The 26,589-nt window shown below is 46.0% G+C and overlaps 1 long non-coding RNA gene across 1 annotated transcript; it reads right to left on the reverse strand.

Moving 5' to 3' along the window:
• Positions 1 to 6,955: 6,955 nt before the first annotated feature.
• Positions 6,956 to 24,796, reverse strand: LOC114797207 (uncharacterized). The gene is made up of 3 exons (XR_003750820.1): positions 24,714 to 24,796; positions 7,809 to 8,279; positions 6,956 to 7,306 (listed from the first exon to the last, which is right to left on the reverse strand). It is a non-coding gene; the product is annotated as an uncharacterized LOC114797207 (long non-coding RNA).
• Positions 24,797 to 26,589: the final 1,793 nt, after the last annotated feature.

Here is a 26,589-nt window from a genome sequence, read left to right on the forward strand (position 1 = left end):
TGTTAAATGTGTATGCATGTGTATGTGTTAAATTTGTCTGTAATATTTTTGGAATAAGAGGGTTTTCACCTTCTTCTTAAAAGTGATGATAGTCTCGGCTAGTCGTGTGGAGGAGGGCAGGTTGTTCCACCAGCCAGGGACAACAACGGAGAACAGACATGATTGGAATCGGAGACCCCGTGAAGAAGGAATTTTTAGTCTCCTTTCGTTTGCCGATCTGAGAGAGCGTGTAGGAGTGTATCTAGGTAGTAGTGTGTTGATGTAGGAGGGCGCAGTTCCATTTACAGCCCTGTAGGCAAGCATCAAGGATTTGAACTCAATGCGAGCAGCTACCGGGAGCCAGTGGAGGGAGGTAAGAAGAGGTGTAACATGGGTGTATTTTGGCTGATTGAAGATGAGGCGGGCTGCCATATTTTGGACCATCTGGAGTGGTTTTATGGTGACTGCAGAGGCTCCAGCCAGGAGAGAGTTACAGTAGTCGAGTTTGGAGATGACCATTGCCTGGACGAGGAGCTGCGTAGCCTGTTGTGAGAGAAAAGGCCGAATCTTGCGAATGTTGTAGAGAGTGAACCTGCAGGATCTGGAGATCGCAGCAACATGATGGTTCAAACTCAGTTTGTTATCTATCCAAACCCCAAGGCTTTTTGCAGATGCCGTGGGTGTTAACAATAACGATCCAATTTGAATTGAAAGGTTTTGCTGAGGAGAATTGTTGCCCGGAAAGATCAGAATCTCGGTTTTGGATAGGTTGAGTTGGAGGTGTCGCTCAGACATCCATGCCGATATGTCTGAGAGGCAGGCCGAAATTTTTGTTGCTATAGTAGCATCTTCTGGGGGGAATGACAGATAGAGCTGGGTGTCATCAGCATAAGAGTGATAGGAGAAGCCATGTGATTGGATGATGTGACCAAGTGAGCGAGTGTATATTGAGAATAGAAGGGGGCCAAGGACAGAGCCTTGTGGAACCCCTGTGGTTACCCTAGAGAGGACAGATGTCTCACCTCCCCATGATTATGCATACATGGCTTGAGCCCTGTTTGCTGAGGAGAATTGTTGCCCGGAAAGATCAGAATCTCGGTTTTGGATAGGTTGAGTTGGAGGTGTCGCTCAGACATCCATGCCGATATGTCTGAGAGGCAGGCCGAAATTTTTGTTGCTATAGTAGCATCTTCTGGGGGGAATGACAGATAGAGCTGGGTGTCATCAGCATAAGAGTGATAGGAGAAGCCATGTGATTGGATGATGTGACCAAGTGAGCGAGTGTATATTGAGAATAGAAGGGGGCCAAGGACAGAGCCTTGTGGAACCCCTGTGGTTACCCTAGAGAGGACAGATGTCTCACCTCCCCATGATTATGCATACATGGCTTGAGCCCTGTTTGCTGAGGAGAATTGTTGCCCGGAAAGATCAGAATCTCGGTTTTGGATAGGTTGAGTTGGAGGTGTCGCTCAGACATCCATGCCGATATGTCTGAGAGGCAGGCCGAAATTTTTGTTGCTATAGTAGCATCTTCTGGGGGGAATGACAGATAGAGCTGGGTGTCATCAGCATAAGAGTGATAGGAGAAGCCATGTGATTGGATGATGTGACCAAGTGAGCGAGTGTATATTGAGAATAGAAGGGGGCCAAGGACAGAGCCTTGTGGAACCCCTGTGGTTACCCTAGAGAGGACAGATGTCTCACCTCCCCATGATTATGCATACATGGCTTGAGCCCTGTTATAAGGACCTGTTGGGCAGCAGACCAACAACCTATGTAAACACTACCCTATAATGTTTACAAAGTAGTACAGTCTTAATGGGTGATTTGAAAGAATCAGTACCATTGTAACTAAAGGACTCTAACAGTTTCCTTTTTTCCATTACACTACACACTACTATCAACGGGACTCTAAATTAACACAATCTATTTGAAACATCAACCAAAGTGGGCTGTCCCACTCGACTATAAGTGAACATGTGTTTTGATTGCATCTGTCTTAAAGGATACTGACAAGTTGTTGCAGATCTGTAGTCATCTCTTTCTTCTTCATGAGACTGGGTGCCGAATGTTAGCTTCACTGTCTGTGTCGGTCCCTGTGGGTTTTTTTCTGTGCTCCTGCTGGTCAAAGATGTCTTTCTTTTCCAATACCTCAATCTCTGTTACTTCATCATCGAGGTAGAATGGAGGTGCCTCAGATCTAGGTGAGTTTTCCACTCTGTCCCCCAGACCTGATTACATACTCCCCTTCCTGGTCTTCCAGGTCATCCTCTGATTCTGACTCTCCTTGTGGAGGGTTTTTCTTCTGTTGGGTTTTGTCTCAGCTGCTGGTAGCACAGTTTCCTTTTCTGTCACCTTTGACCACTCTGTGGACTTTGAGGAGTACACAACCTCAGTAACCAGCTACATTGGCTAGTGTGTTGAGGATGTCACCGTCTCCAAGACCGTCATCACCCGTCCAAACCACAAAACCTGGTTCTCCGCTAAGCTGTGCAACCTGGTGAGAATAAGGGACTCTGCCTTCCAGTCCAAAGACAAAGAGGCTTATTCTACAGCCAGAGCCAACCTGTCATGGGCCATTAAGGAGGCAAAGCGAAAGCCACTTTTTTCAAAGGACACACGCCGCATGTGGCAGGGGATCTAGACAATGACGGCCAACAAACAAACACATCAGGCCTGCAGCAGCATCCCCTGCCAGATGAGCTGAATGATTTCTTTGCATGGTTTGAGGCAGAGATCAGGAAGCATCAAGGAAAACGACTCCCTCTCCCAATGAGAGACATCAGGAGGACCCTCCACAGAGTCAACCCGTGGAAAGCAGCAGGACCAGATAGCATTCCTGGTCAGGTGCTATGGAAGTATGCTGACCAGCTTGTAGACATCTTCACAGATATCTTCAACACATCACTGAGTTCAGCCATGGTACCTACCTGCCTCAAAACCACCAAGATCATCCCAGTGTCAAAGAAGTCAACAATGTCCTGCCTCAATGACTACATCATCAAGTTCACAGATGACACAACAGTAGTGGGGCTCATCACCAACAACAACGAATCTGCCTACAAAGAGGAGATAAAACATTGGGTTGATTGGTGCCATAGCAGCAACCTCACTCTCAATGTCACCAAGACCAAAGAGATGGTTGTCAACTTCAGGAAGAAACCGACTGTCCCCACCCCACTGCACATTGATGGATCTTCTGTTAAGATCGTCAGCAGCATGACGTTCCTGGTTGTGCGCATGACAGACAACCTCTCCTGAAACCTCAACACCACCTCCACCACCAAGAAAGCCCAGCAACATCTGCACTTCCTCAGGAAGCTGATGAAGGCCAACCTCCCTCCTCCCATCCTCACATCATTCTACTTGGGAACCATTGAGAGTGTTCTTTGCTGCTACATCACTATCCGCTGCAGAGCCTTCTTCTCAGCGACAGTGCAGTCCCGTACCAGACAGTGAAGACAGCAGAGCGCATCATCGGGGTTCCACTTTCAGCCATCTCCTAGCTCGAAACATAATGAAGTACTCTCACCACCCCTCACATGCCCTGTTCTTCCTCCTACCATCTGGCAGACTTCTGGGGAAACATCATGTGAACATGCATGCATTTACCCTTCAATGTCAATAGGCATGCAAGACAAGCCATCTGCATCCTTATTTGCTTTTGCCAGGAGATACTTAATTGTAAACTTGAAATTAGCAAATTCAGCTGCACACCTATGTGTAGTTCCATTCAGCTTTGCAGTGGTGAGGACATAGGTGAAAAGTTTGTTGTCAGTATATACAGTGAATGGTGGAGAGTAGCAGAGATAGTCCCTAAACGTCTCACATATGGCCCAGTTTATCGCCAAAAACTCCAAATTGCCAGAGTGAACATGGTAGTTTTTCTCTGTAGCAGTTAAAGTCCTGGAGCCATATATAATGACCCTCAATTTATCTTCTTGTATCTTATGCAGAACTCCCGTCACAATGCAGTACAAAGGGCTGTTCAAAGTCTGGATAACCCAGCTCAGTAGTTGTCGATGTTCTTTCTGCCACTTAATTGGGAGTGCTGAGGAAAGCTGGACAGTTTTCTTCCCTTTTCTGCTCTTTGCTGCATTACTCAGGCAGAGCAGATCATACAAAGGATTTGCTAGTCTGGACAAAATTAGGAATACAACACAAATCCCAAGATCTTCTTTAGTTCTCCAGCTGTAGCAGGTACTTTCTGTTTTAAGATTTGCACCAGAGCCACCTCCGCTGGATCCATCGGGTGTCCATCTTTTATTTTATTTGTCACATTTCCTGGGTATTCACTTTACTCCATGGGTTATATATAAACTCAGAACACTTTCTAGAACGTCTAGATGCTCTTCAAATGACTTGGAGTGAACCAAGTTGTCATCTAAATAAGGTAAGCATATCTTAAAATCCTGTTAACCACTCCTCCATTGGAACTCCTCTGGAACTCAGCTGGGGCGAAAACAGTCCAAAGGGAATTCTCACCCATTCTTATAATCCCCATGGCATTATGAAGGCAGTGAAAGGGCAGCTTGACTCCTCCAGGAACCCTTGGTGAAAGGTCTTTTTTTTGGTCTAACACAGAGAACCAGGCGCTGTCTGGTATTTATCATGTCTTGGTTGCAGGGTATTGGATGACTGCATCTGCGCTGGATAGGCTGTCTTTATAATCTGCGTTTGTTCCAATATCATTCTTTGCGGAAGCAGGATGCCATGTGTGTTGTCATTCACCACCGGGACAACAATGTGGGACCAGGTTCCCTTCTGTAGATGCACCAGACTCTTGCTGATCTTCAATCCAACTGGCCACTGGGGTTCTGAACTGGGTTCAAATAAAACATCCTGTGGTGTGCTGATGGGTCCTGCTTGTACCCCGCATTATGACCTTTTCTCTTCCTATTTTCACTGCTGCTTCCTGCCACGGGTCATCTCCTGCTTTCATTATTTTTAAGAACATTTCTGTTTTCTTACAGTCAAATGAGAACGTGATGCTGATTGCTTCTGTAATGACTTTTGGTGGTTCCACCCCCTTCATTAACAATTGTTCTATTACATTGAAGCCAATGATTGGTTCACCTGTCATTCCTTTATCGTCAGTGATCAGCTTCGGAACACGCAACTGCAGTGAAGGACTGGTTTATGGAGGCAGTTCAAATTTGATCTGCACCCAGCCTGAAAAGGGGATTGGTGTCTGATTAACTGCTTTTCCCTCTAATGAGTCTGGGCCTAGAATCTCCACCAGACTCCTCACTGTTGTGTGTGGTAGATGGCGCTGCCTCCAGTTGTTACTCATCAGGCAGTCCTGTGAGCCAGTGTCACACAACGACCTTGTTTCAACCTTGTCTAAGTGGCAGAGGATGTTGTACTTCTTTCACACCAGGTTAACTAGTTGGAAACTTTGCTTTGGGAACAAAAGGTTGACATTTGCAATTTCTTTACTCAGCACTGCTCCATTCTGTCCATGAGCTGTCCATGTATGTCACCCACTAACTCATTCTGGTAACTGTGCTCCTGAGCCTTTGCTGGGCTGTGTGTGACTGAATAACAGGACATATTAAGTGTGTCTGCTCTACTGGTGGTCTTTCCCACTCAGCATCCCCTTGACACATGGCCAATTTGCCCACATTTAAAATAATGTTCACACTGCTCACCTCTGTGCTTTTCTTGACAGTCTTTGCATCCACGCCTCCGTCTTACTTCGGTGTGTGTGTGTGTGTGTGGGGGGGTGATCTTGGTGTTCCATAACCACTGTTTTTCTTCATCTCTATTTCACCCTTTAACTCTTTTAACTTTCACCCTTCAAGCTCTGATTCTCTATTTCTCGCCGCTCTTGGCGTCTTGGTTGTTTTCCATTTTGCATGTGTGGTCGACGATTGTTCTGACTGTTCCTCTTGTTTATGCAATTCAGCTCCCACTTAACGTACTTTGACATCTTTTTTATTCTTTTTGAATTTTTGTTGTGTTTCCCATTTTAAACTTGCAGCTTCATTTATTTTGTTGATCAGGACATCGTCTGTCACTGCAATGTCAACTAGGTATCTCTTCAGTTGATACTTCACACTGTCGCTGATCAATCCAGTTCCCACTGCTCTCAGAATATTCTTTTGAATTAATTTAATTGAATACTGGTCATCTGATGCAGCCAGAAGCCTCTCTTTCAGTTTTATGGCTCTCTAAACAGGACGTTTTGGGGTGACTCATGACTGTGTTTGTCACGACTACGGACTTACGGGGGAAGGAAGCGCAGAGGTCTGACATTCTGGGAAGGGGGTTTTATCAATAAATAATAAATTAATACAAATAAACAATGGCGCGGTGGCCAAGAATGGGAAATAAAGATAAATCAACTAAAACAAACCCGCAGGCGTGTGCCGATTGCCAGAACGTCCACGAAAATGCCGTCCCTTCTGAAGGGGCGGAAAAGTCCGGCCTTTATGCGCCGTCAGGATTGGCCACCGGTGAATAGCACAGCTGCAGTCAACCCTGACAGTGTTGAATTAGGTTCAATAGACTGTCTTCCTTATAGTGACCCTTCAAGATGGTTTGGAGATGTGGCAAAGTGAGATCTGTTTTAATCTCTAGCATGTCTCTGAGACGGAGACCTGGGTTAATGGCGCTCACTACTGCTTCAATTATCATTCTCGCTGTGGCCCATCTTTACTCCCATGTTGATCTGATGCATCAGATTATTATATGACAAGTTGTCTTTTTGGCCTCTTTCTCCAATTTGGCAATTCATTTTGAACTCACGACGTTTCGTCATTTCTGGTGGTAGATTTACAGAGGATCTATTTGAAGAAGACAATGTATTTCCAGAGTCCTGATTTGCCATTTTATTGTTCAGAGAACTAATTTCCTCCTTAATGCATTTTGTGGAAGTATGAAAGTTCAGTTGCAATGCAGCATATTGTTCTTGCAATGTGGCCAGAATCACTGCATCTCCACTGAGGCTAGATGTGCCGGTGACAGCCCTCTGTGTTCTTTTAATATTTTGTCTCTTTCCATTAAGCAAAGTAGGAATTCACGTGCCATTTCTCCTTCTTCATTTTCAACAATCACATTTATTGCTTTGTTTATAGAAAGAATCAGCATGTGCTTCTTGAACTGTTTTTTCTGTTGCAATTTTAGATGGCTTGCCCACCTCCTGAAGCCACTCAGCACTTAGCTGCACCAGTACCTCGTTCAGGCGATCTTGCAGCTGCCTGCTTTCTTGTCTCTCTTGTAGCACAGCTGATCCCGGGTTTCGGCGCCAATTTTTGTAGCTCACTTGGCTAAATCAATAATCGATGTGGAAAAGGGGGTGTTCGTTCACTCCTTTATTGCACAACTGCAATCACACGAAACAAAAATGAACAGCATGAACTCGCCACGTACGCTACTCAGGCTGCCTCTGCTCTAATTCAGCTGCTGTGTAGCATACTTGTCCTACTGTTCCTTGGTTGCTGCCTAGTGGCAAGGGTTCGGTAAGACATTTAAAGAATACGGGAAATATAAATACAGTTTTGCCTTGACTCAGTGCCGAAACATGAAGGACACTAGAAAATACCAAAAAATACAATGGGGGAGGCCAAGAATGATCCTAAACAGTCCAGAACCCTACATTGATGTGGAATATGGTGGTGGTAGCCTAGTGGGTAACACACTCGTCTATGACCCAGAAGACCCAGGTTCAAGTACCACTTACTACCATTGTGTCCCTGAGCAAGACACTTAACCCTAAGATGCTCCGGGGGGGACTGTCCCTGTAACTACTGATTGTAAGTCGCTCTGGATAAGGGCGTCTGATAAATGCTGTAAATGTAAAAGCTGTAAATGAATCTGTGACCTACCTCCTGTATGTTTTTCAGTTCCTGGTAATCAACATGCCTGCGGGTTTGCTTTTGATGTTTGATGTTTTGATGTGGCGTTACGTGCCGGGATGGGGATCCAACCCCCACAAACTGGTTGAGCGGTTTGTTCCCAGTGATACGGGGGTCGAGCCGTGGTGGGTCGCGTCAATCCCTGGGTGATACGCGAAACCCAGAAGAGGCAAGGTCTGCGGGTGATTAGGCAGAGCGAGGACGAGGGCGTAGGCAGAAGCGAGGAGGTGATGTGGACATCGAGCATAGAGGATGCAACCCCTACGATCTTCGCCATGTGGGGCCAGGACCTCTGCGCTCTGCTGCGAAGCTTCCCCATGGACTGGGAGGACACAGACGACGATGGGAGCAAAGACCAGGCGAGCTGGGCGAGTTGACACCTCCTATCGCGCCCGTCCTTGATCGTTGACAGGTCTGTGTTGACTTCCGGTGGTGCGATGACTACGAGAGGGAGACAGACCGTGAGGAGGAAGACTGCGATGGTAGTAAGCTGGTGGAACAGGACGATGGGGATTTGCAAGCCAGCAACTGCACTACCAGTACTGCCTTGCAGGGAATCCACCGCTCTAGTTCTGGTTGCAGACACGCCTATCCTCTGCCCGGACGTTCCTCAGCAGAACGGCAGCGCAGCGCCCCGCCTGCTGCAAAGATCGCCCCCCACCCTCCATGCCACACACCCACCACCACCTCCAATGAAGCACCCAGCCCCCTGTAGGAAGTGCCCTGTCTGCCCAGACCATTTTCAGGAGTAGGAGGTACATGCCAACCCTTCCTTCCATCCTGTAGTCGGTACTTTGTTGCTCTTCCCTAGCTATCAGATGCCAAGAAAATCACCACCATACTCTCGCATCTGACTGGGTCAGCTTGGGGCTGGGGCACAGCCCTACTAGCCAACCACTAGTACATGTGGAGTGTTATTTTTAGTCTTTTTAGCAGGTGAAACAGGTGATGTTCATGTGGGCAGGTCTTATGGCATTCTTATGGCAGTGAGTATTTGTAGATTGTCAAGGTGGCGTTGACCTTCAAAAGGGTTCCACTGTCCACTGTTGAGCAGCTAGGATACCAAACAGAGGTACAGCATGACAACCCATTTTCTACAGCAGGAAAAGGATCTTTTTTTGCTGTGCATTCTTAACTATAGATTGATTCATTGGAATCAACCCATGACTGTAGACTGTAAAGTTTCAGATATATAGGTATGTCCTTATAACTTAGATAATTATTTTCACATTGTAGTTAAACACCTCCTAATCAGTCCCTATATCATGTGACATGCAGGATGTAGATGTTTTATGAAGAAATGTAGTTTGATTATGATTGTATTCTTTACAGATTATAACAAACTGAACTTTGAATGAATTTGATATACAGAGCCACGGGGAGTTTCAGTAACACAATGATTCTTTAATACAAAGATCATTATTTATTCTCTCCTTATTAGTGTGGTGTTACAGTACATTTCATTACATTCTCAGCAGGAATTCTGAAAACCTCCTCTAGTTTTGCTGTTACCGTGGGGATCATTTCAATTCTAAGGACATCAACAGGAAAGAAACTAACAAAATCAGCAGCTGAAATTTCCCCCTGAAATCACCACAACTTTCTTTTGGACAGACACTTTACCATGGTCCATCTCTGCTAATCATATCTGAACTCACAGTTCTGTGGAAAGAAAACACAGAGGCTGCTTTCGAGAGGACAAATCTGAAGCACTGCTTGCTGCAGCATGAAAGTATGCACATTCCCTGTTGTTTGAATGAAAATTATGACTTTTGTTTATGTGTATTTATAATAGCAATTGTGTCGTTAGAAATCATCATCACAAATTGGATGAAAAGCACAAGTGAAATTGTCAGCTGAATGTAATATTTCTCTGACACGCTTTCGGTAGATTAATTCAGAAAATACAGTATATTAATCTGCCTCCTACCCTTGTAGATCTTGCTTCAAAGGTTCTCAATAGGACTGAGGTCAGGGAAGAAGGAGGAGTTTCTTTCCTTTTATGTCCATAGCAGCCAATGATGCAGAGGTATTCCTTGCGGCATGAGATAATGCATGAAGATGAATTGTTCTGTTTGAAAATGAGTCTTCATGTTTTTCTGGGTCCATGCAGCCTTTTCTGCTTGTGAGCATTGTTTATGGTTGAATAGAAGGTTTATGCATAATTGCAAGCCTCTCGAGGATCTACACCTAGACATTTGCCAGACTCCAGAGTGTCCAGCTTCAAATACCTGTTTGCTGCTTTGTAATGACATTTTAGCAGCTGCTCTCATATTCCGACGCATTTGTCTGGCAGAAACCTTTCTCATTGTTCCTCAAACCCGCGTGTGCTCGGAATCAGCCACAAATCTCTTAACAGTATGATAATCACACTTTCATGCTTTTTGGCAGGAGAGAAAACCTTTTTCTTGCCCATATTTCTTGAAAATGGTGGTCTGATTAATAATGTGGAACGTCCTTCTTCAGTAATCACCCGGCAAACTAACTATCGCAGGTGTCTGGGATTGAGTTCAGTAATCCAAATAGCCATGAGGCACAACACCATCCATGAGTTTAATTGTAAAAAAAGTAAAATAATTAAATTAAAAAAAAAAGGATGTGAACGGCAGAAGGTTGAACGGCAACCTTCTGATTACAGGTCCGATTCTTTACCCGCTAGGCCAACCACTACCAATATCACATGTATTTCGTAAATAACACATAGAGACATGAAAAAGTAAGTGGAGGAGCATTTTTTTGCCATTATTTACATATCAATGATTTTGACCAGATAATTGACTTTATTTCAAAATATATTAGTTAATTAACATTTCAATCAATATTTAGCTAGAGATCCTATTGTCATTCTAATCTCAGGAACTGGTCAAGCTCCATGTCATTGAACAGCTGGTTAATACATTTGTTTCCTGTCGCCTCTGCCGACAGCCGTCTGTCCACATCAGGACAGAGAAAAAGAACAGGGCAATCGAAGAGTGTTAATTATGTGGACATAACGAGGAGCAGCACGCCTCCCAGCTGAGTTTTCACCTCAGGAAAGCATCAATAAAGGTCAGGCAATTACCACAGCTTTTTATCCCTCATCCTGGAAATTCAATAATGAGCCCCTTGAGATCTTTTGCAAACACATTGAGAAGAAGGAGCAGGGGAGGTCTTTTTACTTTCTGCTCACGTTCACCTGTGTTTAAAGTTAAGGGAGGCTGGCTCTAGATGTAATTCTGGGTTCATGTGTAACTGAAATCCCCAGGATTGAAGGCAAGGAATAGAATTTACTGCTAAAAATTAAAACTTGTAAAATGTTGAATCTTAGTTGAATTGTTCATTATGAGTCTGTAGATCAAAAAGATGAGATCTTTCAGAGCAGTTCACAAGTGCTTCACCAGGTTCTGAAATAGGGTAAATTTCCCTGAAAGGTCAATAGACAGTATTAAAAACCTGTTATCACGGCTCTGAAGGGAGTTGTTTAATAATCAGCCAACATTAACAATTCTGAATATCCACATTGCACTTATTGTTGTGATTATGTAAATAAATAAGCACAACAATAAGTGCAACTGATTCATTCATAATTTTTTTTTATTGAAACAAATTGAAACACCACTGGGGCAGTGGTAGCCTAGCGGGTTAGGAAGCAGACCCATAATTAGAAGCTTGCCGATTCAAATCCCAAACCACCAAAATGCCACTGAGGTCCCACTGAGCAAAGCACTGTCCCCACACACTTCTCCCTGGGCACCTTTAATGGTTGCTTACTGCTCACCAAGAGTGATTGGTTAAAAGGACACATATCACTGTGTGCTGTGCTTCACAATGAAAATCACTTCACTTTCACTTCAAATATTTTGTCAGCAACACCCCCTTCCATGAAATTAAATTATACATTTTTTGCCTTTTTCTCTATTTATTTCAACAGAACAATATTTGTCCCTAATTACATGTGAGTAATTAGGGACATGGCTGGAGCCAGGTTATAAGGAACTTTTGAGCCGCTATTCGAGCCATGGCTATTCAAGCATTTTTATGAGTGCCCTTGAAACCCATGTGTAGTGTTGTTTTCAGTTCTGGCAATTGGCACACGCCTGCAGGTGCCAATTGATAAATGCCGTAAGTGTAAATGTTAACGTTTTTGTTCCCCTTTTGTTTCCCCTATTTTTGGCCCTTGCACCACTTTGTTTTTTGTTTGATAAATCATTGATTGCAGTATATCCCATCTCTGCCCTTCATTCCCCCATCAGCTCAAGGATGAGACATGAACATTGGACATGATTCCTTCATTTAGAAAAATATGACTTCTAATGACAAAGTTATTAACAGTCAAATACATTTCTGCATTGCAATCACGTGACATGCAGGAAATACAACTTTTTGAACATGGTTTCTGAAGAAATGTATTTTGATTATGGTTGATTATTATGTGTGCCGGAAAGACAGGCTCTGCATGAATTTTGATGAGCAGCAGCAGAGGATGCCTCAGTTATATTATTATTCTTTAATACAAAGAACGCGTAATTCCACTAACGTTACTATAGTGTTATAATACAATCTCCAAAATCCTTCAAAGGTCAACTCTACTCCTGCTCTTACCATGGGGATCATTTTAGTTGGTTACCATTCCTGTGGAAATCTTCTCTTCCCATTTCCCTCCAGACCTGTAGAATATTGCAGCATTTAGGTCACTTCAGGTCAACCTGCCTAGTGATATAGCTTTGGTAACATCAGTTTGTGTTTGACAGGTGTTGTAAGCCTGCATTTGGGGTAAATTTTTCATTTTTAATATATCTGCTGCCACAGAAAAATCTGTTCTTCATTTATTCCGAATGAATGAGATCATAATTTAGCCAACTCAGTTTAGAAGAAAGAATATTCTGATCCCCTGGACACTGAAGTGCTTCACCAGGATCAGTTGGTTTCTTCACAAACATAAAACAATACACCAAACAGAGTACTGAATACAGCACAACACTGGTGCTTCAGCTGCACTCAGTTTCAGTTTGTAGCTGATAATCACTTAAACATCTAAAAATATTTTAATCAAGACCCCCTCTTGATTCTTTTCACAAACCTCTGAGCAGGGAGCTTGTCACCTTAGTGGGGCTCTGTGTGAAGAGAAAACAGTGGACATTCTCAGAGTGGGGTTTCCCCTGGCCTTGTGGTTCTGGACTTAATGAGGTTTGTCAGAATGACCTATTAAAGTTCTCCATCATTTATTACCTCCTCACCAGGCCTTCTCTGTGCCTGTTCTCTAGTAGTAAATAGTATCTGTCTCCATGATCTTGAGAGAAATTAAATGCTGTGCCTTCCCCATGCCAGTCTCACTCGACATAAATAACAGTGTGTTTTCACAGCAGCCATGATGCTGAAATGTGAAATAAAATATGTGTAGCACCTCACTGGGAATGGTTAAAACCATGCAAGGTCACATCTTTTCTCACACATTTAACTTTGTCTGTGAAAGCCAAGTAATTATTTAATTTTAATATTATAATTGAACTGTTCTTTTGAAACAGAAGATTTTACATAGAAAAATTAGTTGAAAGCAATTGAAATTTCCACTGAAACATATAATAACGAAGGTCACCTCAACAACATACCATTATCTCAAAACCATTAATACCCTAAATCAAAATTAATTCAGCCCTGCCATAACGACTAATGGACACACACACTACATCCTGCATTAACCAGTTTGACTTTGCCTTCAAATTCTCCGGACTGGGTCCCACTGGAGAGCAGCAGTGCCAGCTGCTCTGGTGAGGTAAAAGATAAAGATATGAGATGCCAAAGGGAGAAGAACATCTGTGTGTGGCTCCTCAGATCTGCTCCTCATTCATGCTTTATCCTTTGTCTAGTTTGGAGGATGTGTCTGTAGAGTACAGTTGACAAGTACAGTTCAAAATATTGGCACTAATCATAAGAAACACAAGACCACCAAAAAAATAATTCATGAAGTGAATTCACAAAATTTTGGTTCCTAGTCCTGAGGCAAGTGGGTTAAACTTGGGTTTAACATGGACAAAAATATGGCATTAAACAACTGTCACGTGACGTTGTGCGTATGCGTCCTTCTTCCTTACCATGTCCAGCCATTGTGACAGACTGACCCAAACAGATTTGGACGCAGTCGACGCCGCCCCGCTGAGATCCAAGGAGTCGTGGTTTGCCGGGAGGACAATTCCATGTATGGACTTCCCGTCCGGATTCCAGCTACACACCACCAGTAATCTCCAGTTTCCTGCCGAAGTCCATGCCATGTTTTTAATATTGCCCCTGGCGTGACAGACTCTCGGCGCCCTAAAGCTACCGTGGGGTCGAGAAGATCTGTCATGCTGTCGGCCAGATCTCGATAGCCTACGAAAGCTACCATAGGGTCAAGGAGACCCGTCGCACAGTTCAGGTGCTCCCGGCGATAACCAAGATGAGTGGCGGACTGTCCAGCAAGGAGTGCCGGAGACTGACCGGAGCAGCCGGCACCTGCAGACTGCGAACAGGATGCCGGTCCCCCACGGATAAGCCATGCTTTGGCCCGGGCCTGAAGCCGTCAGTGCAGGACAGTCGGCACACGTCCTTATGGACTTCCTCCCCCCATTTCGTGGACCGTTTTGGGTGGCACGCCAGAAGTCGTGCCTAGGAGGGAGGGTCATGATCCGGCCCAGCAGGATGTCTCTGTACATTGCTGCCATCATCTTTCTCTCTATGCTGGGTAGTCTCCCTGTTTCTGCAGCTGAAAAACATCCCCAGAGCATGATGATGCTACCACCATGCTTCACTGTAGGGATGGTATTGGCCTGGTGATGAGTGCCTAGTTTTCTCCGATCGTGACACCTGGCATTCATAACAAATACCAGAGAATTTGGTTTCTCATGGTCTGAGAATCCTTCAGGTGCATTTTGGCATACCTTTTACTAAGGAGTGGCTGCCATCTGGTCACCTCCCTGACTGAGGCCCTTCTCCCCCGTTCACTCAGTTTAGGTGGCTGGACAGCTCTTGGAAGAGTCCTGGTGGCTTTGAAAGGTGCTCAATGGGACCTACAAAGCAGTATACATTTTTTGCAACCTTCAGCAGATTTGTGCCTAGAGACAATCCTGTCTTGACTGATTCTGCACGGACAGTGAGGAGAAGACTTTTGAAGAATTGCCTGGTGTCACGAGGGGCAGGAAAGAAGCCACTTCTCTCGATTAAAAACATCAAGGACAGACTGATATTCTGCAAAAAGGGATTGGACTGCTGGGGTAAAGTAATTTTCTCTGTGTGGGGCTGCTTCTCACAATTTTGTGTAAGAATAAAGCCATGAATAAAGAATGGTACCAAAAACAGCAACTTTTCTGTAAACCATCAAAGAGCAGTCTGGTGAAGGATAATGCCTCCAGCATGATGGAGCATAGTGCCATAAAGCAAAGGGATAACTAATGGCTTAATTGTTGGATCTATGGCCAGGAAACTCCCTGAAGCTTAATCAAATTGAGAACTCGTGGTCAAACAAAAACCCACAAATTCTGACAAACTCCAAGCACTGATTATGAAGGAATGAGTTGCCATCAATAAGGATTTGGCCCAGCAGTCGGATGAGTAATTGAAGAGGTTTTAAAAAAGGCCAAAACTGTACTAGTGTAGATTGCACCTAAATCAACCATTTATCAGATCATCAAAAACTCCAAGGAGGCTTCAGGGTGCCCAAGAAAGTCCAGCAAGTGACAGCTGTGGGATCGGGGTGCCACCAGTGCAGAGCTTGTGTCACTGATTCTGCACGGACAGTGAGGAGAAAACGTTTAAAGGATGGCCTGGTGTCACGAAGGGCAGGAAAGAAACCACTTCATTCGATGAAAAACACCTTCTGATTTACACTCTCAAACATACACAATCACCTAAACCACACCAACATACACATTCATAATAATTTAAAAAAATGTATTTTACATTGTGTATGACATAATTAAAATGTTCCTTTTCACATTAAACCATATTTAGAAATGTAATAATATGGGGTATATCATTGGATGCTGATTTATGGCTTGGGCAAAAATATTTTAGGGACAATGAATACATTTGTGAATGCTAAATAGCATGCCAGACTAACATAATCCAAAATAAAATGTGTGGGTTAATATTAACATGCTAATGCTAAAATTGAAAATGGTCATGAGGTGGAGTCATGATAATTCCAGTAAAATCTGGTGTAAATTAGGTCATGTTAGCATATTGGCATGCAAATGTTAAAATGCTAACGTTGACATAAACAGGTCACAAGGTGTGGCCATAATGTGTCGGATGAAATTTGGTGTTTAGGTCATGTTAGCATATTACCATGTTACAGTTTTTCAATCGCTACATGGATAAATTCATGTGCGGTATCAGCCTACACATTTCTTAAACACAAACTATTTAATATAACTGAACTTTAGTAAAACCTGCATGCACATGTGCAAATGTACCTTGTGAATATGTACCAAATGTGATTATGTACCTTGACATATTGTTGCTGGAGTTCCTTGACCCGCTCACTGTTCTGTTCACACCAGGGAACCAAATCCTAAATGTTGAAGTATAGTACCGGCAGCTTAAAATTATTATAGTACACATGCAATTTCCATTTTGATGTTGCTCCTAAAATCTACTTCAATAACACATATTATCATGGCCTGTGCATTATAATGTATAATGCTTTTACCCACTGGTTAACCACCCAGTAAAACTGGGATCTTTCTCCCATTCATTTCTCTAAATCTGATGTTGCATATGCGCACTCTTTGCAACTTCCGTAACTGCAACTCCACAATGCAAATTCGTGCTTAAACCACTCATCATTTAATTTGTGCATCACCACATTACATCATGCATTGATTGGCTGTAAAAGCACATGAAATGACTGCGCGTAAACAAGCCAAATATGTCTGCACCGCCAAATGAAAACAGAGATCTGTAGTACCTTGTGCTAACGAAATACCTCTGAAGGGGTAAAATATTGTAATTATCATTATGGGATTTTTGGACTTATCGATCGTACAGATGGCTAAATTATGGTACAAATATGATTGTTCCCTTCGGTGTTGCCAGATGTACGATAATAATGTAACGTTCACGTTAATTCACATAGTAGTTGTCAGTGTCAGGATTGCCTGCAGCTGGGCTCCACACCGGAATCCAATCCTGACGCCCCATAAATGCCGGAAGTTTCCGCCCGTTCGGGGTCGCTGGCATTTTCGTGAACTTCAGTTGGTAACACTATTTGTAATTTGAGTTCTGGCAATCGCCACACGCCTACGGGTTAGTTTTAGTTTATCTGTATTTAAGTTAAATTGTTTTCGGCCACCGCGCCCGTCTTTATTTGTGTTTATTGTTTATTTAATAATAAAACCCCCTCCCAGTATGTCAAACCTCTGCGCTTCCTTCCCCCGTAAGTCCGAAGACGTGACAGAATGCCAGCGACCCACCCAAAAGCGCAGAGGTGGAAAGCAGAGGAGAAGAAACGCCGCGAAGGACGCAGCCCGGCGCGGCGAACGCGGACGGCAGGGGAGAGACGCGCCGCCTGTTCTGGTGGAGCGTTTTCTCCCCGAGAAGCCGTGGTACGCGGCGCCGCGTGATGACGTCACCCCCGGGAAACTCCGCGAAACCCGGAAGCGACAACGTCGGCGGGTGAGTGGGCGGAGCGAGGACGTTGGCGTCGGCAGCAGCGAGGAAGTGACGTGGGCAGCGAGCGCAGAAGATGCGACCCCCACGATCTTCGGCATGTCGAGCCAAGAACTCTGCGCTCTGCTGGCAAGGCTCCCCGACGAGAGCACGGGAGACGAGAGTTGGGCTCCGCCCATCGCGCCAGTCTGCGATCGTCGCAAGGTCCGTGGGGACCCACGTCACTTCCAGGGGGGTGAGAAGCGGCAACAACAACGGCGGCGTTCCTCCAGCGAGGAGGTGGGCAGCCTCCAGCCCGAATGGCCAGAGTACTGTCCCTGGGAGCTTATCGCGCCATGGGTCCAGGATGTCCGCAGGGTGGACGACCCTTGGAGTCACCGGTGGGAGGACACGGATGACGAAAGCGATGATGACGTGGATTTTCGGTGGGCGGTCGGTGCCGGGATGGCTCCGCCCAGCGTGCACGTCCGAGATCATCGCGGCGTCCGTGATGACCCATGTGACTTCCGGGGGTACGAGGTTGACACGGACGACGACCAGGATGACGCCGTTTGGGCAGTCGGTGCCGGGATGGCTCCGCCCATCGCGCCCATCCAGGATAGTCACGAGGTCCGTGGAGACCCACGTCCCTCCCAGCAGTGTGAGGAAAGCTGGTGGAAGAGGGCGACGGGAGGTCGCCAGCCAGCAACTGCGTTGCCAGGACTGCCTCGCAGGGAATCCTCCATTCCTGCTCCAGTCGCCGACCCGCCTTCCCTCTGCCTGGACGTTCCCCAGCGAAATGGCAGCGCAGCACCAGCGCCCACACCTGCTGGAGAAGACGTCCACCCCCCTCCACACCACACACCTACCACCATCTCCAGCGACGTGCCCAGCCCCGTGTGGGACAGCCCAATTGTCCCGGGACCCTTCAGTGGGGCAGCAGACACAGACGAGATCACTACCATCCTCACGTGTCTGACTGGATCAGCATGGGGCTGGAGCACAACCCTCTGGCAGCAGGGAGAGACAGACAGGAGTTTTCGGGACTTCCAACAGAGACTGAGGGCGGAGTTTGATCGGCCTGAGCCAGGGATCGAACTCTGCCCCTCCACCACATCCAGTGCCAGTCAGGATCCGGGGCAAGAAGACCCAGCACTGGTGGGCGACGAGAAGGTCGCTCCTCCCGAGATCCTGGCTGTGCCCCCTGAGGAGGTCCCGGAGAGCCCAGAGAGGGAGCCAGACGACCCTCTCTTCTGTCTGTCTCTGTCTGTGTGTGTCTGTGTGGCATATGTGTCCGTATGTCGCCCCCACTTCCCCTCTTTGTGTCCACCAGATGGCGACCCAGCCGCGGAGCCAAACCCCAGGGAGGAGGTTCCTGACCCGAATGTGCTGGTCCAAGGCGAGGTGGACAAGCCCCAAGGTACCCCTAAGTCCAGCCGGGGGGGGTGCTCCCCCAAAGAATTTTTTGGGGGGGTGCAGTTCGGGTTGGGGACTCCTCCTGAGGGGAGGGGAGGTGGAGAAGCGATGGAGCTGGGTCCTCCGGTAGCCAGTGAGGAGGGCGGGCCAGGCATGGGCCTGCGTCTGCCTCCAGAGGGGTGGAGCGCCATAGAGCCCCCGGGTAGGCATGAGGACCCAGCTGGGACAGGCAGGAAGAGGGCCTGCTTGTCCCAACGGACGCAGAAGGGGCTAGCCGGATGGTCTGGCAATGCCCCCCCCTTGGCACCAGGGCCGTGCAGCGAGAGGGGCTGCATAGTCCCAGAAGGCACCAGCCTGGGGTGCCTGGAACAGTCGCCGGAGGCTCTGGGACAATCTCCCTGCGCGGTGCAGGGGGTGACACAAGACGTGTCAGAGGGGACATGTGGAGACAGGGCCCACACGTACCCAGATGGATCGGCCCTGATTATTGTGTGCAGGTACGGGAGTCCGGGGCCGCCATGCGGGACCACGCCGGGGAGCCAGGCCGAGGGTCCGGGGCCGCCATGCGGGACCACGCCGGGGAGCCAGGCCGAGGGTCCGGGGCCGCCATGCGGGACCACGCCGGGGAGCCAGGCCGAGGGTCCGGGGCCGCCATGCGGGACCACGCCGGGGAGCCAGGCCGAGGGTCCGGGGCCGCCAAGCGGGACCACGCCGGGGAGCCAGGCCGAGGGCCCGGGGCCGCCAAGCGGGACCACGCCGGGGAGCCAGGCCGAGGGTCCGGGGCCGCCAAGCGGGACCACGCCGGGGAGCCAGGCCGAGGGTCCGGGGCCGCCAAGGGGGACCACGCCGGGGAGCCAGCCCGAGGCACCGGGGCCGCCACGCCTGACCACGCCGGGGAGCCAGCCCGAGGCACCGGGGCCGCCACGCCTGACCACGCCGGGGAGCCAGCCCGAGGGACCGGGGCCGTCACGCCTGACCACGCCGGGGAGCCAGCCCGAGGGACCGGGGCCGCCACGCCTGACCACGCCGGGGAGCCAGCCCGAGGGACCGGGGCCGCCACGCCTGACCACGCCGGGGAGCCAGCCCGAGGGACCGGGGCCGCCACGCCTGACCACGCCGGGGAGCCAGCCCGAGGGACCGGGTCCTCCAAGGGGAGGATGCAGCAGGGCAGGAGCCCTGTGGTTGCCGCCGTCCGCCCCGCCGCCTCCACTGATGGTACTGTTGGGGCTCCGAGGACGTAGCCCTTGGAGGGGGGGCTCTGTCAGGATTGCCTGCAGCTGGGCTCCACACCGGAATCCAATCCTGACGCCCCATAAATGCCGGAAGTTTCCGCCCGTTCGGGGTCGCTGGCATTTTCGTGAACTTCAGTTGGTAACACTATTTGTAATTTGAGTTCTGGCAATCGCCACACGCCTACGGGTTAGTTTTAGTTTATCTGTATTTAAGTTAAATTGTTTTCGGCCACCGCGCCCGTCTTTATTTGTGTTTATTGTTTATTTAATAATAAAACCCCCTCCCAGTATGTCAGACCTCTGCGCTTCCTTCCCTCGTAAGTCCGAAGACGTGACAGTCAGGCTGATGCTGTTAAATATTACTTGGTCTTCCACAATTCTGGTGTGAGTTTCACATAGCATTAGCCATGACCATCGCAACAATAGCAAGCTCTTGAACCTTACTGTGAGACAAGGCAAGTGAAAACAGAAGCAACATGAGTAAAAAGCGTTACTTACTGTTTAATTTTTTGTTAAAGATACAGATACAGATGGAGACAAAGACTCTGCCTGCGATAGGGCTACACTCTCTCACCAGCCTCATTTCATCACTTTCTACTGTTCTGGTGAACCTTTGACTACAACCATCATGCATTCTTACACCTATTTCTGGGCCAGCTCCTCTTCCTCTTCCACAAGCCCTTTACTCTCCCTCTGCCAACTCTTCCTCTCCCAGACATTATTTTACTTCTCTTGTGTTCTGTTTTTACACTGAGTAACATCTTGAACTAAACTGTAAACTGATGTAATTACAGAAGTAGAGGTTTTAGTCTGTATTTAAAGTTTGGACATATGTAACCAGTTGCAATGACATCAAATTTGTTAATGGTAGGGCCACAACAGGCCATTGTTGTGCTAATTGTATTTAGTTTATAAAAATGTGATCACAGATTGGACAAATACTTGTTAGTGATTGATAAAAACTGTAATGCAAGCTACTATGATAATATTAATGTAAACAAAAGAGTCATGGGGCGAGGCCACAATGTGTCAGGTGAAATTTTTAGTAATTTGGGACTTATTAGCACTCTAAGGCTTGCGTGTTACGATGGTGACGTTTGGGACCTATTTGTGGCCTATTAGCATGCTAATGCTTTCATAGAAAACATAATGATAAGTAGAAGAACAGAATAGATCAGTAAAGACATGACCTGTAGAAAAAAAGGACATCTGGTCTCCCTGCTCCCTATTAATCTTATTCTTGAATAAGTGGTGGAAATGGTTAAAGAAGCAGCCCCGTAATCAAAGGGTTGCACGATCCACCAAGGTGCCACTGAGCAAAGCACCGTCCCCTGAAATTGCTCCCCCCGCACATGTCATGGCTGCCCACTGCTCACTAAGGGTGATGGGTTAAAAGCAGAGGACACATTTCGTTGTGTGCACCGTGGCTGTGCTGCAATGTTTCACAAGGACAATCACTTCACTTTCAATGTATAAAATCTCTCTCAAACTACACTCTTATTAGGTTGAAACTTTGAAGCAATTGAAATAAAAGAAGACACTATAAGAGAAATTAAATTCAATAAAAAAAAAAACGCCTGTATAAAGTTCCTTCTGTGGAGATTCTGTCAGGATTGGGTACACCTGGAGATGCACCTGGGACCAATCTGGAGGGCGGTTATAAGGCGACATTTTATGTGGAGATCTAGGTGGAGCCATTTTGAAGAAACATATTTCATATTTGTTGTATCAGGAGAAATTTAAGAAAGTCACCACCATCATGACTATTAACTATTGTTGTCATTAAAACCTGCTTCATGAAACCTTTGGAAAACCATGTCTTTTGTCGAAGGTGGTTGAGAGAAACAAAGAGTGTGAAATGGTGCTATTACAGTAAGGCTTCCTGCTTTGGAATGACACAAATGTTAAACTTTTTGCCTTGTTTGTTTTTGTCTTTTACATAACCTTGTGTGCATTATATCACAGTTCGGTGTCTTCAGTTTTGTTCTATAATGCAATTGTTCCATGGTTGCCATGGTTTATGACAGACAATTTTGGATTGTCCTTCTGTCTTCTGTTCGACCCTGATGTTGTCAACCAAATCTTCCCCCCACAACTAGGAGAAGACATGGGGTCTTCTATGACACTGCAACTGCCCCCAAGACCCACCAAACCTGATGACCACAATGCCAGCTGACCCTCCATCGCCAGCCACGAGTTTAGCAGTTCCTCATGGAGTTAAGCCTACAACAAAGCTGTTTCTGTTGAAGGTATGGAATTATGTTGACTGAATGATGTAAAATCATATTATATGTGATCTAAAATTATATACACTGCTAAAAAAATTAAGGGAACACAAAAATAAAACATCCTAGGTCTGAATTAAATATTCTTATTAAATACTTGCTAACAACATGGAAATCAAATTGATCAACCCTTGGAGGTCTGGATTTGGAGTCACACTAGTGGGTGGAAAAACACACTACGGGCTGATTCAGCTTTGTTGTAATGTACTTAAAACAAGTGAAAATGAGGCTCAGTAATGTGTGTGACCTCCACATGCCTGTATGACCTCCCTACAACAGCTGGGCATGCTCCTGATGAGGTGGAGGATGGTCTCCTCTTTCCCAGACTTGGATTGGCATGGCGTTGGTGGATGGTTGGTTGGTTGAGGTTAAGGTTGTTACTACACAAGACTAAAACCGATCCATCACCCATCTCCATAAAAGGTGTTTGTGTGGAGAGGGTGTCTTCCTTCAAGTTTCTTGGGATACATCTCAGATGACTCGTCTTGGACTACTAACACAACTGCCTGAATGAAGAAAGCTCAGTAGCGCCTTCATTTGCTGAGGGTCCTAAAATGGAACAGGCTGCAGACCGACATGCTGGTGTCCTTCTATCAAGCTTCAATCAAATGTGTACTGGTGCACACCATCCCTTTGTGGTACGCTGGCTCTACAGTAGCTGATAAGAAGAGGCTCCAGAGGGTCACCCGAACAGCTGAGAAGGTGATAGGCTGTCTCCATGTACACCATTGTTAGGTCTAGGTGTCTTTTTTTTTTATAGCAAGAGCAATAATAACAGACAGTTTCCATCCCAACCACCACCTTTTCAAATTATTGCCCTCTGGAAAAAGGTTTAGATCTTTTAGGTTTAAAACCAGCAGATTGAAGAACAGCTTCTACCCCTGGGCCCTCATACCACCTTCATGGAGTCTGAATTCTGATCGTTTGAGCAGACACGTGGTCATTTATTTTAAGTTTTACACAGCTCTGGCATTGCTCCTCCTGTTCTTCCTTGCGTAAAGATGAAGGTAGCAGATTTATGACCTCCTATGGCATCCATATCTTCTGATGTACTGACCTGTCTCCTTGTAGTGCTTCCATGATCTGGACACTACGCTGACAGACACAGCAAACCTTCTTGCCACAGCTTGCATTGATGTTCCATCCTGGATGAGCTGCACTACCTGAGCCACTTGTGTGGGTTGTAGACTCCGTGTCATGCTACCACTAGAGTAAATGGACTGCCACTATTCAAATGTGACCAAACATCAGCCAGAAAGTATAGGAACTGAGAATATGTCTGTGGTCACCACCTGCAAAACCATGCCTTTATTGTGGATGTCTGGCTAATTGCTTATAATTTCCACCTGTTGTACATTCCATTTGCACAACAGCATGTAAAATTGATTGTCAATCAGTGGTGCTTCCTAAGTTGACAGTTTGATTTTCACAGAGGTGTCACTGACTTGGAGTTACATTGTGTTGTTTAGGTGTTCCCTTGAGCAGTGTATTTGGGACAGCCGCAATCTGTACCCAGCAGAAGGGGCAAGGGCGCTCCCAGATGTGACCAGGCACTATAAAAGCATGCAGAGGACACTTCATAGTGTCTCTGACTAATTCCCTTCCTTGCCTGCCTTGACTACTCTCTTTCCTCTGCCTCACAGCTGTCACAGGGCTGTGGTGTGACGCAATGAAAAAGTGAATGTCGGATGAGACGTGGAACCAAATCGCAAGATGAAGCGAAGTGGTAGGTGAGTCTCCACTATTTACTCTGCGAGCGCGTTCAGCGTACACTACAACCCCAACTGTTGACGCTTGTATAACACAGAGGACAAACAGGGTTGAGAAAGGCAGGACAAAGGATCAGGCTTACTGAAGATGAGTTGAGGAGAGTTGAGGTGAGCTGAGCTGAGTCGTTGCAACACAATGACTGAGAACTGGCCGGCAATCAGGACGCTGATTAAATAGAAAAGGCATCACCCAGTTCCGTTTTCATGCTGCGAGACAGCCAGAAGGCACCTCATGCATGTGCTGCTGCAGGAGATCAACCTCCTGGGGCAGATACTCGATAACGGTGGCTTGCCGGGAAACCGTACCACACAAAGCGGCAAAATCTGTGGGATTAATAATGGGCTCAGTCATTCTGTCATTGGGTTGTGGTGTGACATGATCAAGGAGCTAATGTCGGAGTAGACGTGGAACCAAATCGCGACATGACGCAAAGTGGTGGGTGAGTCTCCACCATTTACTTTGCGAGTGCGTTCATCTTACACTGCAACCCACACGGAGGTTGATGCTTGCATACCACAGAGAACAAACAGGGATTCAGGGTTGAGGAAGGCAGGAGAAAGGATCAGGCTTACTGGAGATGAGTTGAGGTGAGCTGAGTCCTTGCCATATCTGAGCACTGGCCGGCAATCAGGACGCTGATTAAATAGAAAATGTGTCACCCGGTTCCGCGTTCATGCTGCCATGCGTCCGAAATCACATTTGTGCAACAGTGCTGACGAACTCCTTATAAATACCTTGCCTGTTCTGACAGGTCTCTCTGCTCTGCACACCCAGCAATCACAATTTCACTCCTTTCAATGCTTCAACCAACCAACAGTCTCACCTGACCATTTACCATTCCTCTTCACTGTATTCTCCCCCTATGTTCTATGATTGTGTATTGTGCATTCCTCCACACCACACAACAATATTGTATTATCTGTGTGTGTGTTTATTTAATTTTGTGTGGCTAGACTGACATTCACAGGATTCATATAATTTATTCAAATGCAATAATTTTTTTCAATGGAAGGTGGAGAGGTATAGACAGAGGGAGTATGTCTAGGATTTAAGAAATTCTAATTTAGTACACAGTCATACATGATATGATTCATGATATGAAGTGAAATGCTTGTGCGACTGCTATTGACCTCAATATTACAAATAGTGCAAATATTGAATAATTCTAGTACAATCACATTTTTTTCAGAAACACACATGCTAAGCTTCTGTTCAGTCCCATGTCAATATTGATGTTTGTCTTAAAGACTCCTTGTTATTACTCCTCTGCATAGGTGAGACGCACAGGTCTATTCTGACACGTCACCAAAATGACACATGCTCAGATCTTTGACGCACACTATGCACAGAAGAAGCAACTAAAAGCTTTGAAGACTTGAAATGACCTGACTACTTGAAACTTGGTGGCTTCTTTATTTATTCATTCAGATATGCTATTTCTGTGGCACTTGTTCTGGCACTTCCTGTGTGTTCATTTGAGATGAATTCTGTGTGATTGAGTGATGCATCTTACTTAGTAAATCTGGTTCAGTTTTGAGTTTAATATGACAGCTCCTGCTGTAAATATGAAGGAAAATCTGTGCAGTATTAACCTAGATACAATATATCTGGTCTGGAATGTTCATGAGGATTATGTGAGGTTGTGACTGACCAGTATACCATTACAGTGTAAAAAAAAAAAAAACTATATTATGATTGTCATTTGTGTGTGCTGTATTGGTATCATGGTAGAAATGCAATCCACAGTATAATCTAGGGCAAATTGAAATATAAACTGGAAGAAGGAATTTAGATTATATTTTATATAATGTGTTTAAAGTTACAGTGGTGTGAAAAACTATTTGCCCCCTTCCTGATTTCTCATTCACAAAATGTTTCTGATCATCAAACACATTTAACTATTAGTCAAAGATAACACAAGTAAACACAAAATGCAGTTTTTAAATTATGTTTATTATTTAGGGAGAAAAAAAAATCCAAACCTACATTGCTCTGTGTGAAAAAGTAATTGCCCCTGAACCTAATAACTGGTTTGGCCACCCTTAGCAGCAATAACTGCAATCAAACGTTTGCGATAACTTGCAACGAGTCTTTTACAGCGCTCTGGAGGAATTTTGGCCAACTTGTCTTTGCAGAATTGTTGTAATTCAGCTTTATCTGAGGGTTTTCTAGCATAAACCGCCTTTTTAAGGTCATGCCACAACCACAACATCTCAATAGGATTCAGGTCAGGACTTTGACTAGGCCACTCCAAAGTCTTAATTTTGTTTTTCTTCAGCCATTCAGAGGTGGATTTGCTGGTGTGTTTTGGGTAATTGTCCTGGTGCAGCACCGAAGATTGCTTCAGCTTGAGTTGACGAACAGATGGCCGGACATTCTCCTTCAGGATTTTTTGGTAGACAATAGAATTCATGCTTTCATCTATCACAGCAAGCCTTCCAGGTCCTG

This window comes from Denticeps clupeoides, chromosome 9, assembly GCF_900700375.1.
Source record: "Denticeps clupeoides chromosome 9, fDenClu1.1, whole genome shotgun sequence".
NCBI lineage: Eukaryota > Metazoa > Chordata > Actinopteri > Clupeiformes > Denticipitidae > Denticeps > Denticeps clupeoides.